General features: G+C 45.0%; 1 protein-coding gene across 19 annotated transcripts in view; it reads left to right on the forward strand.

Moving 5' to 3' along the window:
* The window catches only part of DLG2 (discs large MAGUK scaffold protein 2), a 1,617,582-nt gene that overhangs the window by 1,514,557 nt on the left and 83,316 nt on the right, over positions 1–19,709 (forward strand). The gene's annotated exons all lie outside the window — the stretch shown is intronic.

Genomic DNA, 19,709 nt, shown 5'->3' on the forward strand with positions numbered 1-19,709 from the left:
CGGGAGATCATCGAGTCCAGCCCCCTGCCCAAAGGGCAGGAAGTCAGCTGGGGTCATAGGATCCCAGCAAGATAAGCATCCAATTTACTCTTGAAGGTGTTCAATGTAGGTGCTTGAACCACCTCCGCTGGCAGGCTGTTCCCAACCTTGGGGGCTCAGACAGTAAAGAAATTCTTCCTTATGTCCAGCCTGAAACGGTCTTGCAGGAGTTTGTGACCGTTCGACCTCGTCATCCCTTGGGGCGCTCTGGTGAACAAACGTTCCCCCAGATCCTAGTGGTCACCCTTGATAAACTTATAGGTGGCCATCAGATCACCTCTGAGCCTACGCTTTTCCAAGCTAAAGAGTCCCATGGCTCTCAGCTTATCATCGTAAGGTCTGTTTTCCTGACCTCTGATCATGCGTGTGGCTGTCCTCTGGACTCTCTCAAGCTTCTCCACATCCTTTTTGAATTGTGGAGCCCAAAACTGGGCACAGTACTCCAGCTGTGGCCTCACCAAGGCCGAGTACTTACCGGGCTAGGAGGCAGGGGGTGCTCCACAGCCTCCTGGGGCTTTCGCATGGGTCAGAAATTTGACTAGCATACAGAAGTTATTTAAAGCGCTGTAGGTTGCTTAAGGGCTGTAAAATACAGCACTTCAAATTGAATACCTCATTTAACAAGGGTTAATTTAAAGTGCTGTACCCATTTTTAAAGTGCTGTAAAGCCATGCACTTCTCTTAAATCATAGCAGTAAAGCTCTTTAAATGATGAAAAAAGCAACTTCTGTACACACCCATAAGTCTTTACTCAAGCAAAAACCTCCTGCTGACTAAATAAATTACTGATGAGAACCTAGCCCAGAGACTGTCATGATTTCTCAAATACCAGCATTATCCGCATCAAGTATTTGGAACAGATCCTTACTGAACTGCTCCATATTTCACACAGGTACTGTTTTCCATAATAATTTCTCCATCAGTTTTTGTGAAACTGTGTTGCAGTTGCTGTGAAACCTTCTCATTATTTTAATGTTATCGACTCTGCTCTGCCAGATACCTTGGTATAAAAGCAATGCAATCTCTGATTCTTTTCCTTTATCAAGGAGTTACTTTGAGGGCCACAGTGAAGCAAAGCAGGAAGGCTCTGTACAGATTCACCTTTCTCATTGTAAGCTATATTTTATCTTTGTCAATGTGGGTTAGGCAAAGACGCAGCGCACAAGATGTTATTTACCTTGTGTTAGACATTTTCTCTTGGCTTTGTCTGGCAACAATCTTTTAAACTTCTAAGCAACTTTTCTTCTCTTTCAAAAGTAATCGCATAAATATAGCAACATTTATTATATGGATAACAAAGCCTCTGCATTTTTAGTAGGCGAGATGGAAGATTTTCCTCTTTTAAACTAACCTGACTGGAGAAAAGAGAGCCATCTGACCAATGTGGCTGCTATCTCACCATGCCTTGACCACCATGAAAAATGAATGGCACATTATCTGAATTTTAGAAGGCCTTTTTAAAGCAAACTGGAATGCCTACAGATTAGATCTGTGGCTTTGTTTTGTTAACATTTTACTTGACATATATACAAGGATTAGCAAATATGACTTGCAACCTGAATTTGTTACCTTTAAAGAATGCACTGCATTTGCTCCAGTCTCTTATCACTGTGTACTTATTTTGCTCACATCCCCAAAATGGCACTATTTTGTCATGTGTGACAGGGAGCCAGAGACTCTGGAGGAGTCCAAGCCTGCAGGAGGCCAAGCCTCCTGTGCGGGGCTGCAGCAGAGGAGCATAGGCTGGCCATTAGGCAGAGGGGAAACTCTTGTGTGTGGCTGGGGAACCACATGACCAGAAGGGGTAGGGCTCAGAGGTACATAAACCCAGAGCCTGAGGCCAAATGGAGCAGTCTGGCCCTCCTTGCTGTGGGGGAACCAGCTCCTGGGAGAGAGGAACTTCAGGAAACAAACCCACAGACACCCAAGCTACCCAGGGAAGCTAGGCAGAGCAGCTAAAGGAGAAGAAGGAGAATGTGCGGTGGAGCATTGACCCAGAAGGGGTGTAAAGTTCAGTTTGCGGAGTGGTTTGCTTATATATGTTATGGTTCAGTGTAAGACTGGAGGACTGTGTTGTGGCCAAGAGTGTGGTAGGGAGGCTAAGCAGCAGCCAGAATAAGGCCCTACAAAAAATGGAGACCTTAAAGGGCTGAGCAGCGTAAGAGCAGCCTGGCCTGGATCAGGGACCAGGGGGCTGGGATGCAAAACCTCAGCCTTGCCTGGATCAGTGACCCCAGGAGGCCAACCAGGCCAAGAAAGGTGAGACCAAGGCGAGGGGCCCAAGCAGCCTGGAAGGGCGATATGGGGTTGGAGCCCAGAAGCTGATGTCCGAGGCAGTGGACATAAGCGGAGGAGGGAGAACCAGAGAAAGGGGGCCGAAGCTAGGAGAGCTGAAGCCCCAACAGGTTTTGAAGCCTGAGGGGGCCAAGTGTTATGCTGGAGCCAGAGGGCCCTCCAAAGTAATACCAAGTACCATCTGGAAGTTATGGGCATGGCTACAGGGGAAGGACGGAGGCTATGATTAATGCCCCTAAGCTGATTTAGCGCCTGATGACAAGGCTGGTGCCCGTTGGGTACATGAAGCATGAGACATTTGAGGGACTGAGGCTCACTCCGGGACCCACAGACAACTTCTCACTATAGTATGATTTCCGGCAAGATTTGGCAGGCATATAAGAAAAGGGAAGGTACCCTGAGGAGCCAGAGTGGAGCAGGAGTCACTGGGCTACCAGGGGGCTTCACGGCCGTCCTTGGGGCCAGGACTTTGCTACACCATGATAAAAGCCTGCTTACCTTTTTACTTTGAAAGGCTGTCCCCTATTTTATTTCTACAAGTTGTTAAGGTTGGAGTCTGTCCTTTCCCAGAAAGCAGCTCTCGCACCTCTGGCTGCTAGCTGTAATTGTGTTATCAGTGGGTTTTTCCTTCAGTCAATAGCCTGCTTTGGACTCTAACCTAATAAAGCTAGTGTTGGTTCTGTGGGCAGCCTGTCTGTAATTTGATTTTAAAAGACATTTACCTATTGCATGTGATGCTTTCGTCTGGGAGAGAAAAAGAGAGAGAGATTGAAAGCTACAGGATTTTTGTGCGAACAAAACATGCGCTCAGAAATTAATCCTCCATTGCTGGCATTTTAAAATCAAGATTGGCTTTTTTTAATAAAAGATACGATCTAGTTTATATCAGATTGATCTCAAGGCAGTTCTCCAGCTATAGAGATGATCTGACTGTGTGATCCTACTGTTCCCTTCTAGCTTCAAAACCTGTGGATCTTTTAAAAGATATATTATGGGATTTTCTAAGAAAGCATCCAAACATGATTATTTTCAAAATGGGGAAAAATCATTTTGCTTCATTTTCTTCCCAAACAAGGAGGGCAGAGTGTGTTTTAGGTGCTGTTTCAAAATTTGCAACCCATATGTTATACTACGCTTTTAAAGTATCTATGATTTGATAACCAGTCACTTTTCATTTCCATTTTGGAAACGGATCATCTTGGCTGTCACAGCACAATATTCAGTGCCAAGGAGCTTTTTTTCTCCGCCTGAAATCAAATATGCAGTCAACACTACACTCTTCCACCTAGCTTTCATGTCAAAACAGAGGTGAGCTGCAAATTTCACATCATTCTGAGGCCAGGTTTGCTTGGAAGTGGGCCCAATTTCCCTGAAACGAAACCTTGAAACAAACCTGGTCTGAATTTCCAGTGTGTTATGAAACTCAAAACCTACTGAGGCTCAACAAGTTTTTGGTTTCATTGTGAACTTTTCACTCAACTCCAGAAGCAACTCAATCACTTCAAAATACCAGTTTAAATGGTTACCTTATTTAGTATATTAAAATTTGATAGGCAACGCAATTTGTCCTGGAGAAGGAAAATTGTATCATGTAAGATAAGACCTTGGATGAGGGCTTGAAAAGCAAAGTCATTGATTATAAGGCTAGCTAAAAGGCCTAAATGCATTCTCAGTGATCTGTTAGAAAGGCATGCTTAAAAGCATTAGTGCAGAAGAAGCCTGGGATTTATTTATTTTAATGTCCAAATATAAACAAAATTCAGACACTGATTTTTTTTTGCCATCCTACAAACTGCACGCAGTTCTTCTCTCCCCACTCTCACCCCCCAGCCAGTGTGGAGGCAGGACACATCCTCTGCATCTGAGAAATGTTAGGGAAAATACTTGACACCAAGAGGATTTGAAACCTACTGTGACTAACATGGATGCCAGTTTTGACAAACTGTCTTCTTGAATCAATGCACTCGAGCAAATGAGTGGAAAAAGGGGAAGCTCAAGCATTAAATTCAGTCCTGCCTCCAAGAGCCTGAAACTCAAGAGTGAGAGCCTCACCCCTGCTTGCTCCATTATCCTGTATGAAGGGGTAGATGGAGCACAAAGGGAACATAAAATCCTAAAGCACCCAAATGAGGAAGAGTGACCCAGAGCAGCCACAGTGGAAGAGAGGAGTACAGTTGCCATGCCAAGGACCCTCTTGCAAGCTCTGCTGTGGAGGTTGCTCGCAGGTTCGGGCTGGGATCAGACTTACTGTAGGGATTCTCTGCAGTGCTGCAGCCTGAGGAGGTTGCTGTGGTATAGGTCTTCCCAAGGACCACCCCCGGCTTTTCTTTATGCCCAGACCTTCTTCAGACCCAACAGCCTAGGCTTGTGGTTAAGGTTACCTTAGCCTTTCCTCCTCCTCAGCTGTGAGTTTTGTGCTATATTTAAGGGGATAGTCCAGAATCTCGCCCCAAATCCACAAGCTGTTCACCCTCCATGCAGCCTGAGTGCATTAGATGCCACATAGAAATGATAAAGAACCTAAAAGCAACTAGCATAGAGTAATTCATTCTCCCTGGTACAGTTGAAGCCACAAGTTTTTAGTGATCTACTCAGGCACGTGAGTCCCTGAGTCTAATAGCCATTTTGCAGAAGTGCTCGTTCATTTTGCATGCCCCTGTTTTGGGGTGTTCTTTCTCTAGTTCCCATCCCAACTCCCACCTTTACCATCAAGAAAAAAACATCTCTAGTTCAGAGTTGTGACCCTAAAAAGAAGCAAATGCCAGAGACTCCATGAAGCTTCTTGCTATAGGTTTTCAATGGCAACAAGTTACTGCAGTGACAGGCAGTCACATAAAGCCCCTAGTAGATTAATAGATGCACCTTGTTCCTAATTTTCAGGGGTGTCAAGGATCTCTTAAAATCTGACTGATATGAAAAATGAGGCACATAAAATGAGTGAGCATGTCTGTAAATATTGGCCTGAGCCTTTGCAAAGCAGATCCAATTTTATGGAGAGAACATACGGCACGTCATCAGACAGCCACGTAAATTTACCTGCATCACAAGCGCTAACACTGTCATTTCTGTAGGGACTGATGTTCAGAGTCATGGTACGGGACACTGCAGACAAATGAAAAAAATATTCCCCATGGGCAAGCATCAGAGTCTCCTCTTCCCTGATGTAAGCCTTATAAAGAAAATAACTCCCTTCTGTTACATAATCCTTTCTGGAAACTGGAACTCATCCTGCTGTCTCTAGTCCTCTTTTCACTGAAGTCAATAGCAACAACTCCCTGCCAGAAATCCCAGTGAGGGCAAAATGACATGGAATATATTTGCTGGGATGGATTGACCATGAAAAAGATGCAGAACAGACCAAAAATAATACTGCAGCAAACAACAGGGACTCAGATGCAGACTTGTAATAGGATCCTGAATTGGACTTCAAAATTTTGTTGTGAGGGTGGCTTAATCCTGTTCTATATTACAACCTTTGGGATTATTACTTTTAATATTTAGTTGCAAAAAACTCTAAAAATGCAGATGACTGGAAAAGCAATAACTGCGATTGTGGAGGAGAACATGTGTCAGCTTAGGGCATGAGAGATGTGTTTTTATTCCGTGTTGTGATATTGCATATGAAATCCTACTTGATATTTTGTGGGAAGATTTAGGTTTAAGCCTTTCTCCCACAGGTTGATCCTTTCAGTTTGGCTTCTTGGAGAGACAGAATTTTTCCCAGTGAAAACCTGATTTTTTATAGGATTGCAGTCTCTTAAATTGGTTCAGATTATGCATGGGCTTTCCGCCCTGGACAGACAAACCTCACTTTCACAATGGTTTTATCCAAAGCCTTTTGACATTGGCAGAAAGATGCTCTTCCTGTGGGCAGATGTAACAATGGACTGTTCTGAAAGGGGAGAGGAAACTTACAGTTCAGGAGTGTATGTCATCTAAACCAAAGTCATCATTTTATTTGTAGGTGTAGACAGATGTAACAATTAAAGTGTTTCAGATGACTTTGTTTCAAAGGGCCAATTGCATAAACTCATAAGCCCTTTGAAACTGCTCCAAAAGTGGTTGAAACATTCCAGAATAGGACCTCCTTTAAGAGGTCCTATTTGGGGGTGTTTCACATTTGGTTATATGTGCATGGCAAGTGGACAACCTGCCAGCTGTCCTGCTGCTAAGTCTTGCTCTGCATTCTGGGGTGCTACTGGGTCCTCACCGGGATCCCACATGAGCCAGACTCAGGGTTGGGCTTGCCACCCATCCCCACCGCCTCCCCCAGCAGACCCCTGCCAACTCCCAGGAACCCTGCTGCTGCTGCTGCTGGAGCCAGGACTTCCGCCCCCAGTCCCTTCTACCTGTCTTTTTAGCCGAGAGGTGGAAAAGAAATGTAGATGGGGTTGGGGCTGGAGTGTCAGACTCCTGATGGCAAGGCCAGGGAGCCCCTGCTTCCCATCTTCTCTCCCTTCTCCTGCTCTCCACTCTCCACCTCCCATTGATGGGAGGTCAGGGACCAAAGCACTCAGCCATAGGCTGCTTGTAGCCTCCTCTAGTGCTTCACAGCTAGTGCAATAGTTTGAAATGTCCAGCTGGGAACAGTACAGGGGGCTGTACATGTGGCTAAAACATTTCCTTTATGAAGTCTTTCCAACTGTGTTTCATGTGAGCTGTAAATGTGGGACTGATGGTCATGGCCTTACAACCAAATCAAAGCAGGAGCAGCACAGTTATTTACATACATTACACTTCTAAGCTACATTACTGCTCCTGCGCTAGTAGGTGCACAGTGGAGCATGCAGCCTAACAGGCTCATCCCTGGAATGAATAGCAATAACCAACCAGTTGTACAACAGGACGTCCCAGGAAAAAGTTTTAGTACATTTTATCTGGCCTACTTCAGAGGGACTTGAAGCAGGATGGCAAACGTGTACATCAGTATGATCCCGAGACAAATACGACATCTATTTGTAGCCTTGGAAGCATTTCAGGTGTTACATATGTTCACACCCCATCCTATACCAGCACAGGCAAGCTAAACCACTTCAACTTGAATGAAACAGGTTTGAAGTTACAGCAGTTTTGCTCCATTTATACCCATTTAGAAGTGAACAGATGTGAAACCCAATATGACCCACCAACATAATTTAACCCAGGTTAATTATTTTGTCTGTCAACACCATAATTGCCTTCACTGAACTTTGGATCAAGCCTCAAAGCCTGAAAAGGTCTTTTTTCAGAACCAAATCAAAATTCTGGTTGAGATCTGGGCTATTGATTTGGGTCCCTCTTTAATGAGAACCCATCTGAACAGGACCTCAAGAAAATACATTTAAAGGGATAAACTCATAACCTTTTTTTTTAAAGCTATCAAAGCCAAATCCCGCAATGTAATTATTATCAAATATCTGTCACTATCAAAATGTGCAGTGTGCAGAAGTTTATATTATATTGTGGCAAATACCTTGGATAGACACAGAAATGACAGAACATGCACCTTTGCATGTCAATTGAAGTCACTGGAGCTATATAGGAGGTACAGAGAGAGGAGAAAGGGATATTTCTGTGGGGATCCCTGCTACTTCAGCATTTTTATGCGCTTTTCTGTTAAAAGCACAGATCTCAGAGGAAAAGACTGGCCTTAGAGCTCTTAAGACATTTAATGTCATGCTAACAATTTAAGCAAATGAAATGTGTGTAAGAGCCTGGCTAAATCTAAAATATTAATGAAAAAAAATCAAAGGCAGAAATCCATCTAGCAAAGTGTTTGATTTTGTCGTGCTGCTCAGAAAAGGTTTACACTAGGGCAGACTTTCCACTTTCTTGGATATGAATGTAAACCCAAGACAAGATGTCTCATTGGGAGCTGAAACTTGAGGCTAGAAAAGTTCCCGGGTTTGGCAGGGGGAGTGGGTGTGTTGCAGGAGGGAGATTCTCAGGGCTGAAAGTGGGGCAGGTCAGAACAGCAAGAACTGTCCTTGCCCCTGGCTGGCTTTTCTAGTATGATCTGTCTCTGTCTCTGTCTCTGTGGCACTTCTGATACAATTCCCCAGGCTGAGAACTAGCAGAGGGAGAAGGCACACAGCAGCAGTTAAGGCCAAGGGTGGAGTGTCACTGGCACAAAGCCTAGACAGCTCTATGCAAGGAGGTAGGACAGGCAGCTCCTGTTTGGCAAGCAAGAGATGTGAACTGATCACCTTCCCTCTCTCTCCGGCCCTCACAGCACGGGGGGGAGTGTGTCAGAAGGCTATTTCATGGAAAAGAAATAAGGATGGAGAAGCATCTGGGGTTTGTAAGAAGGTACTTGAAATGCCTGGACTGTATCTACACTGTAAACCTGGAATGGGCAAAATATGGCCTGTGGGCTGGATCTGGCCTGCCAAGGGGTTTTATCCAGCCCACAGCAAGTCCTTCAGCCCCACCCAGCCCAGGTGTGGAGGGCAGCATGGGCCATGCAGCATGCAGCCAGCCAGTCCTGCTGCCCCCCAGGTGCCCCCGCAGTGGCAGCTGCTTCCAGCTGCCACTGTCAGTCCCCATCACCACTGCTGGAGCCAGTCGTTCTGTCCATACCATACTTGACACAATTCAGCATATGGATGACTTCTTGTTGTGCAATTTTGCATTCAAGTCGATCTTTAAAGGTTTGCTGCCTAAGAACAGTTGCCCTGAGGTCAGCAATGGGATGTCCAGGGAAGTTAAAGTGTATAAAGTGCTCTGCCACAGGCCTCTTTCTGGACCTGATGTCAGATCAGTGTTCATTTATTCTTACACATAAGGATCTTCTCCAATATATACATCAGAGAGGCACTGTAAGCAGGTTATGACGTATGTGACATTGGCCTCTCCCTTGAGTAAGAAATGAAAGCCTAAATCTATCACTGATAGCATCGGAGCCATTCCTATGATGTGCTGAGAAATTGTCAACACCCACTTGTGTCCACAGCAAGTCACTGCCTTGCCTACTTTACACAGCTGTGGCAACTGATTGGCATCCTGTAAATGCAAGATTAAGCCCTGGGGCTACTGTGTAGATCAGAAGGAGGACCTGGGATGGGACAGAGAAAAGCTTTATTTTGACACCAATATATGAAACTTTAATTTGATATATGGTTCACTCTCCAGTGTAAACAGTCTACTGCTCGGGATGCTTCTAGTCATAGTTTTACTAGGGTTTTTGACACAGCTAGAATATTCTATAATCCTGTGGGGGTTTTCTGACTCATCCTGCAAGTACATCTAATAGACAGAGGGAGCGTCTACACAAGATGCTTTACTGCTCAGTTGGCCAATTGACTGCATGGTAAAGCATCACCGTCTACATGTGCAGACACTTACTGTGTGGTCAGTTAGTCAACTGCATGGTTAATTTGCTACTTGCAAATATGCAGGGAGCAGACTAACCGCATCATTGTTACTGTGTGCAGTACCCCACATATAAATGGCTGACCAGGAGCAAATGTGCTCCCGGTCAGCCCAAACAGCAGGGGACAAGAGAACAATCCCCTCCCTGGGAAGCTGCCTGCTACCAGTGTAGGCCCTGATCACAGACCCAGCCCACGACAATATCCCCCTGCCCCCAGAGCCTGGTCTGGCAGTAGACAGCTCCTGCAGATAGGGAGCAATGTCCCAGCTCCCACTCTGATCAGGGAGCTGGGGCCAAAAGCTGCTTGCTGCTATGGGGCAGGGATAAATTGTCCCAGGCTGGAGCACACCCTGAAAGCAGGCAGCTACCAGGCACAGGGAGCAATGTCCCAGCCCCTGCTCTAATTGGAGAATTGGGGCCAGGAGATCCTTGCACAAGGAGAGTTCCCTGTCCAGCTTGGAGCTGGCTGGGACCTGCCCCAGAACAGGGCAGTTTCCAGCCAGCCCAGGCTGTCTGGGAAAGCCCCACTGGGCACAGGGCTTGACCCCATGTGCACAGGGTGGAAAGGTCTGCACAGCAGCTCTTCTGCCTTGTGCACACCAGCACCCTTCCTGATGTGTATGGAGCCAGGAGATAGCTGTCTCTTGGCCCCATGCTCTCTGCCAGCTCCTGGGGGCAGAGCAAGGTGGAAGCAAATCCCATTGGAAGCAAATCTGCTCCCAAGAGGGAGCACGTGTAGACGTGCTCCCCAGTAGGCTTACTGCACAGTCTTTTTACTGTGCAGTAAGCCTACTTTGAATTAATAGCACTTGTAGATGTGCCCAGAGTTCAGAAAGCACTGCTATTGAATTATTACATAAATGTTGGAGGGATCATGTAATCCCCCTGTGCTTCTTCAAGAGGGGCAGGGGATAATATTTATGTTTCTTATCCTAAAACCATATGATTTAGTGTCTGAGAATGATCATGGCCTGATCCTCAGCTAATGTCAATGAACATAGCTGCACTGATTTCAGAAGAGTTATACTGATTTACACCAATTGAGGATCTGGCCTGCTAAGTTTTACTGTTATAGTTTAAGTGGAAGGAAGATTGTATTGGAAAACTATCCACATGTGGGTTCTCGTATTTGGGATCTTATAAGCAAGCTAAGGAAATATTGCCTAGATATAACTGCTGTAAGAGGGCTACGTAATTGGTTGGATAATGATAGTGAAAAAGTAATTATCAGTGGCTCAAAGTACCAAGTGGGATTCCCCAGGGGTCTGTGCTGGGTCTGATATTTTCAATATCTTCAGTAATGACTTGGAGGATGCAACTGAGCGCATGTTTAGTAAATGTGCAAATGAGACCAAGGTGAGTGGGACAGCAGGTACTTCAGAGGGTAGGATTAGGATTTAACCTGACCTGGCAAATTGGGAAACTCGTCTGAAATAAATAGAATTAAATTCTTTATGGACAAGTGCAAAGCACTGCATGTAGGAAAGAGCAATTAAACAGCCAGTACACAAGAGGGAATGACTAGTTAGGCTGTAGTACTGCGGGAAATACAGTGCATCACATTCTAAATGTATGTCAGTAGTGTAAAATTGTGGTAAAGAAGGCTAAAAGCTAACTGGGAAGTTTTTAAGAGTTAGTTAAACAAACATTTGTCTTGTTTAAGCAGGGAAGTTCCTGCCTGGATCAAGCTCTTGGATTAGATGAAGTTCCCAAAATAAAAAATAACTTTGAAGACTCGAATAACACAGTCACACGATATGTAGCTTTGTGCATTTAGGTTACCATCTCAGAAATAATGTATTGAAAAAATGTGCCTTTTATCCAGTGAACATGGGTTTGGTATTTCTCTGGACTATGTAAGAAAAATTGAGCTCTGGGAACCCCGAGTTATGTTTCTGAGACAGATCTATATCAATCTACCTTTTGGAAAAAATTCCACTAAAAATTTGGTTACAGTCATTAGCTTTCTACGGCATGACTTTACAGATGAGAGTCAAGTCACTTTTGTCAAAGACTTTGAGTGATTTTGAGTGAATCATTTATTTCAGGGGTCAGCAACCTACAGCCCATGGACTTGTTCTGGCCTGCAGAGCTGGGGGTTTTGGTGGTGTTCTGGCGGCAGTGGAGAAGTGATGGAAGACCCAAGCTGGCTTCATTCTGGTCCACCATTAAAAAATGTTGCCAAATACTGATTTAGTTTCCCTCTGCTTCAGTTTTCCCTCTGTAAACAAGGTGGTAGAACTGCCCTATTTCAAAGGATTGTAAAGTACTTGGTGCAAGGAAGGGAATTGTACCATAAATAGATTTGTTGTTCCCCTACACTTTTCCTTTCAAGCTAATTTCTTCACTTATTGGTCATAGTTTTACTCCATTATCTGCAAAAGTGAGTAACTTTAGAGAATGTAGTTGGTCATGCATTGATATTCACTATTTGGAAATACATAGGTATGTTTTATTCAGTACAGTTTTAAAATGTCTCAATTTTAATGCAAGCCACTGTGCTGTAGAAAACTTTGCATTGCATATTGGGCACTTTATTTCAACTCGGTACTGGCTGTATTTTCATTCTAAATAGTCTTTGAGCAGTGATGACTTTTTATGGCATTAAAATGCATCTGTGCTGTTCTAACCTAATATAAAGTTCCTAAAAATAATGAAGAAGCATCCAACTGAAAAAATAAAACCTTTCAGGTTCTATCAGAATTACTTCAGGGATCAGTCTAGCACAGTGATCACTTTTGACATTTGGAATAATGTCAGAAAAACAATTTGCTTCAGTGTTTGTAATATTCAATGTGCTCTAAATATCCACTGCTTCAGATTTAAATTCTTTGTCTGGACAGTGTTTCACAGATAGACGACTTTCAGCTCCTAATACTCTAAAAACAAATGTGTTCACTGTGGCTAACACAGGAGCAATACTTGGGCCTTAAATAGCCATGTTCATTTTCAAAGTGTTGCACAAATACTCAGTTTTTTCCCCAGTACCCTGTGGTATGACTAAATGGGAACCGAGATGGTCAAAAGCACAAATAGAGGTTAGGGCCCACAGCTATTTTATGGTTTTTAAAATGGCTCCCCCATTATTATTACTATTCAACCGATGGGAAAAGGAGACAGGTCCTGCCTTGTCTATAGTTAATAAGTGGCAGAGTCAACTAAAAATGTTGGTGGTCTGACTCCTAGTCCAATGCTCTGTTCTCTGTTCATGCGGAAATCGCTGTATGTCTTAGCATAGATCTAAGCTACCTTAGCAGACACTGCTGAGTTTTAATTTGTGCAAACTGTTATTTGGAAGAATATAAACAGAAACTGCGTGAGGGTGCAGAATAAAGGATTAATTTATGTGAATGTGCGGTGCCTGTGAAACAATTACTATTATTTTCTTATAGAACTGAACACTTTGGTTCTTAAATTGTTCCAGTTCAAGAGAGACTGTACCAGCTGATAGGAGACAAGAGTCTCACCTACAGCAGGGAAGGCCCAGGAGACCTCTTTAGTTTTGTCCTAGATATATCTGAAAACTTATGCAGGGAAGACAGCCAATTAACCAAAAAGATGAGGGGCAGTTTTCTATAGGTTTTGGAATCTGAAGTGTGAAGCACCTGCTTTTTTTGCCCTACCTTATCCATAATGTTGGATAAAAACAGAGGACTTTAATACCCAAGGCTGCTAGTACAGCACCATCTTCAAGCTCTAAAATCCCACTTTTAAAAAAACCTAAGTAGAGTGAATATACCTTACAACATGGGGCAAATTCCTGTGTCGGACAGGGAAAGACGTTCAACATGTTGGGCTTTCATGTCTTTAATCCTTGGGACCAAATTCTGTTCTGAATAATTGTAGAAGAAATGAGAGGTGTGTTCACAACACTTTAAAGAGGGCTAAATGTTTTTGCACCACTTTAATGGTGTCGGTGTTCGCACGCCTCAGTGGCACATTAATTCCAGCCGCTGTAGGAAATTCGGAGATGTAATGCGCCTTAAATGACTTGGGGCTCAGCAAACTAAAACTCCTTCAGGGAGTTTTAGGTTGCTGCCCCTACAGCTGTGGAGCAAAGCACCAGGCTCTGTGCAGCTTCACGGCTCTGCAGGAAGCCCTACAGACAGCCTGGCAGCAGCCTGAGAAATCAGCCTCTGCCCAAGAAAAACAGCGAGCCTGATCTTTTTTTCTTTCCCCCCTGGAGTCTGCCTGCCTGCCTAAGCTGCATGGGAGCCTGGTGCTTCCCTCCACAGCTGCGGTGCCCCCCAAGACTGCCCAAGCCAGGTGCCTGTGAGCAGGTGCAACCTTGGGCGGGGGGGGTCACTGCTACCACGAAGGAAAGCACCAGCCCCTTCTCCCCCAAACCCAGGGACCGCTCCTCCCACTGGCAGCTCACCCTCCCCTCCCCACCAGGGAGGCAAGTAAGTCAGTAGGATGCGTGCAAGACAAGGGGGTTTAATCAACCCTAAACTGAAACAGTGTTTTTTAAAACCCACTGCTTCAATTTAGGGCCCCTGTTTCATCTACACACAGCACTGATGTCACATCTTTGGAGCAGCATTTTTCGGTGGTTCCTGTGTTTGACAAGGCATCGGTGTCTAAAACATTTGTTAGACCTCCTGTGGACAGGGGAACTCATTGTCTGTAACTGAAAGGAAAGAATTTTTATATCTCAACATGGCATGAGATGCACCTTGTAGCATGAACAGCGTGTGCCCCCAGCAGCTGGAGGGGCATGGCTGTGCCAGCGGTGGCAAGAGCGTGGTGGCAGCAGCAGGAGCCCAGCAACAGTAAGCGGGGAACTTCAATTGATGCCTCTGGCACTGTTGGGGGGGGGGGGGTCCTGAGCGGTGGCCAGGGGCGATTAGTGGCCGCCCGCAGATACTGCCAACAGTGTTGGCAGCGCCTTTTTGCAGGGGGTGCACGTGCACCTGTGTGCACCCACTACACATTGCCCCTGCCTTGTAGGAGAATGAAGCTCTGCTAGGTTCTGCTGTTCTGGTCCCCTCTTCTCGACACACAGTTTTCCAATAGGGTTTACTTATCATCAGCCTTCCCTCAAAATCTTTCCCATGGCATAGCCTGGGGCACATGCTTCCAACTGTCTATCTAGCACTCCCTGCTATGTTCATTAGTCCGAAGTATCTTACAAAATGCTGATAATCACTGTGCTCACAGCTGGAAGCCTCCATCCTTGCTGGGTAAAACCCTGTGACTGCTCAGTGTTCAGTCGATTCACTTGGACTTCCCTGGCCTTTCATTCCTTAATAGAGATAAAGACCATTTAATAATGGCCAATGAAAAAAGCTGCATCTCAACTCTCAGTCTGTTCCCTCCTTTACCAAGTAAAAAGATTTTCAGCTGTAGGACAGGAAGATAAAAATACCTGTATTTTATGCCACTCTGGTGACGCTCAACACATGCTGCTGTATTTTTTTGTTGGTTTTTATTTAAGCGTATTCTCTATATTACAATCAGACTCTGAGTACAAACAAGAGCGGGGTGGAAAGTCACATTTGACATCATCACGTAGAAAATTACATGTGACAGGTTGCAGGTACCTAAACTCATCAACTCTAGGCAGGGCTTGCAATCAGACAGGAGCAAATGAAAATTAAAGTTACAGTCTGGAAGACTGGAAAGAAAAAACTAGAAAATTACTAAATTGTTTTTCGCAAAAAATGTCTGAAGCTGCATGGTTACACTGAATTACATTAGATTTGCATTATTGAAGGGCTGCTACATAAATAATAGAAAAATTGAAAAGAATCAATACTCCTTTGCCCAAGATAATCTTGTTAATGATGGCAAAGTTCTCCTCACCAATTGTCACGTTTTCCACTCTCACTTCCTAGGAACATAGGGATGTAAGATTGGAAAGGACCTCCCAGGCCATTGGGTCCAGTCCGCTGTTTGTCAGCAAACATTTCTCCTGAAGGGTGCACATAAGTGTCAAATCCAGTGCCGAAGAACATCACAGGGCTTTACTAATGCCAAACCAATCGTAAGAATCTGTTGAAATCCTGTAAGAGTCTTCTTCTCCACCAGTCCGGTTTTGCAGACTCCTCCTGGACCACACAGCTTTTTCCTTGATTGCTTTGCATTGCAAATCTTATCTAAAGCATCTCTTCCCCTGAGCCTTTAAGTATCTATCTTTTTCTGCTACTTTTTAAAGCCCCATATCATTTGGGAATACATTTGTATAAAGATGATATGCCAAATACAGTATTCTTTATTAATTGGATGTGTGCCTTGTTTACAGAGTACTCAAAATTGTCATGCATTGTATAGACATAAAGAAGTCCCTGCTCCTAAAGAGTTTAATCCTATTCAGATAATATACTTCGAATGCAGCGCTGTCTGTTTGTTCTGTGTTTGTACAGCTCAGAGCACAGCAGGTTGTTGGTCTATGATTGGTATCCATCCAACCATATAAATAATTAATGTAAAATAGGCCTCAGTTGCACAAATCCTAAAGTATGTGCATACTTGTACAGCCATAGTTAATCCCACTGGAGATACCATAGCTAAGTATAGACATTCAAAAAGTCTGAGACAGAATTGATCCAACCTTTAGGGGTTGCTCCAAGCTGTGAAATTGGATTGTGAGCAAACATAACATGTATTCACCTGGGGGTGGGGGGGTGCAGATGTAGGGGAGCAGGTGAATATCTGCATGGGCCAGGCCAGATGGCAGGGTGGCACACCCACACACCTCCCAGCCTGGTAGCGAGCCCAGCCGAGTACGGCCATCCTTGATTGGCTGTCAAGCACATGCCCACACCCTGCTGTCACTGCAGACCCTCCCCTGCACTGAGCCTTAGGCTTCTAGAGCTAGTAGCCATGGCAGCCCAGGGGAGCAGGGGTGGGGGGGACAGAGTCCTCCCCAATCTGGCCATGGCTCCCCAACTGGACTCTGCACAATATGGAGGGCCGCTGCAGCCCAGCTTTCCTCCCTGCAACCCAGCTGGATGGTTGCCCCAGCCCAAACCTTGCATTGGACCTGGCTTCTCAGTCACAGGAGGCAAGAGCAGGGATGGCGCTGTGGTATGTAGACACCAACTGGGAGGTTGTGGCTGGAGGAGGGGGGCGTTGTTCCCTCCTACCCTGCCCACCATGGCTGAGAGGCTAGGTCTGGCACAGGGATGGGGCTGGGGTGATTGCCCAGCTGGGTTGCAAGGGGAAGACATCCAGACTGCAGTGGGAAAAGTCCCCGACACAGGGACCCCTCACACTGTGTGGACCCCGCATGGAGGGGCCATTTCCCCCTCGCTGGCCCCCTGTGCCCCCTGCCATCTGGGCTGGGGTGCAGGGCCTTTGCTGCCTCAGCTCTGTGACAGCCTGGGGGCCGGGTCAGCCGGGCTTTGCTGGAGCCCACTCACCCTGCTAGGGGGGCTAATGGGGAGGTGCAAAGCATCCTGGGATGCTGGGTGACAGCAAAGTAACTTGAGTCAGGAGTGGATTTGGGACCTAAATCAGTTAAGTTTTACACTGCATCCATCCAGGTTTATCTTAAACCAGTTTCAGGCATTTTGAAACTGGTCAATGTGCACCGAACTTCTGTTCAGTTACAGGTTTAAACCCGTTTCCAATCACTTATACCAGTTTATGTGTAATGTCTGTCCCTAGCCCATACATCTCATCTCTTCAGATGAGGTCAGTAGCGAATGTGGATATTTATTTGCAGAATCAATACCAAACTGTTGACTTACACCGAAAGAGTTTTCTTTGAGGTCCCACCAAGACTTCAGTGCCATCGGAGCTATGGTGAGAGCTCCAGTCTGAGTTCATCTGGAGTGTTTGGAAAGGAGGAAAGATTCAAATCAGTTCAAATTGCATAATTTTCCTGTGCTAATCACCATTTATAGTGCACAATAGCCTTCACTCTTTCAGTCAATAAAATGAGTGCTTGATAATTCGCTTGTTTCAGATCTCTAAATTCATTTTAATTTGTGTGGCACATAGCTCCAATCACTGTAAATCAATGGTAAACATTACTGTCTGCATCCGTCGTTAGCATCAACCAGACTGCTAATCTGTGGTTTTAGGTTAACATAGGAGATCACAGGACTTCAGCATCCGTTCAGAAATACAATTACTATCCTTTCATTATTTGGCTTTAGCAACATACTTCAGAAGTTTCAAAAGGTGGACCATTTCCGCACCTCCTGCTTTCACACATTACACTTCTGTAGTGCAAGTGTCTTGTTCACTCTTTGCTTCACAAGATAATGTGTCTTGTTTGGAGCAAACTGACTGTAGATAGGTTTAGGACCTACTATATTCACCCCAGATTTCACAGTTATGGGGCTCGTAAAGTCTTTTATATTAAGGTGCATTATTGCTTAATGGACTTCGTCAGAAAACACTTTTGTTTAGGACAGGTCTGTTCTCTCAAAAAATCAGAGCCTTGTTTCCTGATTATTCATCTCATGAAGCCAATTGCCAACACCTTATCAGTTTAAAATAGAGTGAAATGGGTTTTCATTGATCTGTCAAGGTAAAATAGACTCAACTAGTTTCTTAGCTATAAGCATGTAGACTGACATGCCTTGCGCTTATGAGTTTGTTGGAGAGTAGCGGATGACTTGTGACTGACAATGATCTGTTAATAATGCACTTCATCACTGAGGGCAGCTAAACTTTTGAACAGTTTCCACTTCTAAAGTGGGTGTTTGTTTTCACCAGAACAACGTGCAAGCATTAGTTGCACTGGTGGACTTGAACACAGACTACATAAAGTTAGGCCAGAAACTGACTTTCTTTTATAGTTGTTACCCTCAGAGGACTGAATGGAGTCGCTGGATGCAAAAGCCATTTTTGGTATTTCCTGTCCTTGCCATCCACCACTATAATCTCTATAGGAGAAGACACAAGAGGCATCTCCTCATAAGTGCACACGTGCATTTCCCCAGGGACAAATAGCAGTGACACATATCTGTGCTGCTGCTACTTATCCCCAGATATGACCCTGCATGCACACGGTGACACACAGTTGCCCTGGGTTGGGTAGGGGAGGCTGGGGACAGCACCAGGCCCCAGCAGCCTTACCTATGTGCCTGCTGGAGCTGCAGCAGCAGTGACCTGGGCGCACGGAGCCTGGTCAGAAGCCAGAGTGCAGCTCCGACTGGCCAGGCTATGGTTTCGGGTGGTGCACACTGCTGCCATGTATGCCATCCTGCTTATTTTTTGGTGCATTTTTTTAAGATACTGGGATATCCCAATATCTAATTTTCCCGTGTGCTGCAAATAGGCAGCACACTGAACACATTAACATGTGCCGCATGCATTTTGAGGCACTGCAAACTGCGCATTTCCGTTCATGGGGATGTGGCCTAAGAGTATATTCTTTCTCTTCACACAATTTCACCTGCAGGGAATGCTTGCAGCTTTAAAACAGTTGTTGTTTTAGATGTACAACTCTGAATACATCCTTTTTCTACTAGTGCTTATCAATAAAGACTTCCAAGTCTTTGCTTCTGACAATAAGGGAATAAAAATTATTACATGCCTCTTGGGAGCTCTTGTCAGGCCAGGAATGCTGCACTTAGAAATTGTGTTCTCCTTTTCCTCCCCGCAAGACAAGAAACATCTGTTGCAGTATATTGTGTTCTTTAAATTTTATTTTCGTAGGAGAAATCCTTCTTGTGTGTAGTCCACTGGAAAACAGCTGAGGTGTAGATTCAAGAGTGGATTCATACTGCACGCTCACCCAGAGCCCGTTGCTAATGAACACAAACTTAGCATCAGGATCTGGCCCCAGGGAAGAGAAGATGTGCCCACATTGCAGGCTGCAGGTGTGATTGCTGCCTGGGTAGCTGTATCTGAGCTAGTTTTAACTAGCTGGTTATGCACCCGTAAGGGTGTTGCTACCAGAGGTAGAAGGTTTGGCATGTACTGCAAAAATCATCTAGGACCCTGGGTAAATAGTCAGTGGCTAGCCTGCTTTGTATTGCCATGCTACACCGCTCTCAGTACCTGACCTATCTAATTAGATTTGTGTATATGAGCTGCCATTGCTCCTCTGGATTGCAGCATAGAC

Source organism: Crocodylus siamensis, chromosome 1, assembly GCF_052110815.1.
Source record: "Crocodylus siamensis isolate JL-2025a chromosome 1, ASM5211081v1, whole genome shotgun sequence".
Classification (NCBI taxonomy): domain Eukaryota; kingdom Metazoa; phylum Chordata; order Crocodylia; family Crocodylidae; genus Crocodylus; species Crocodylus siamensis.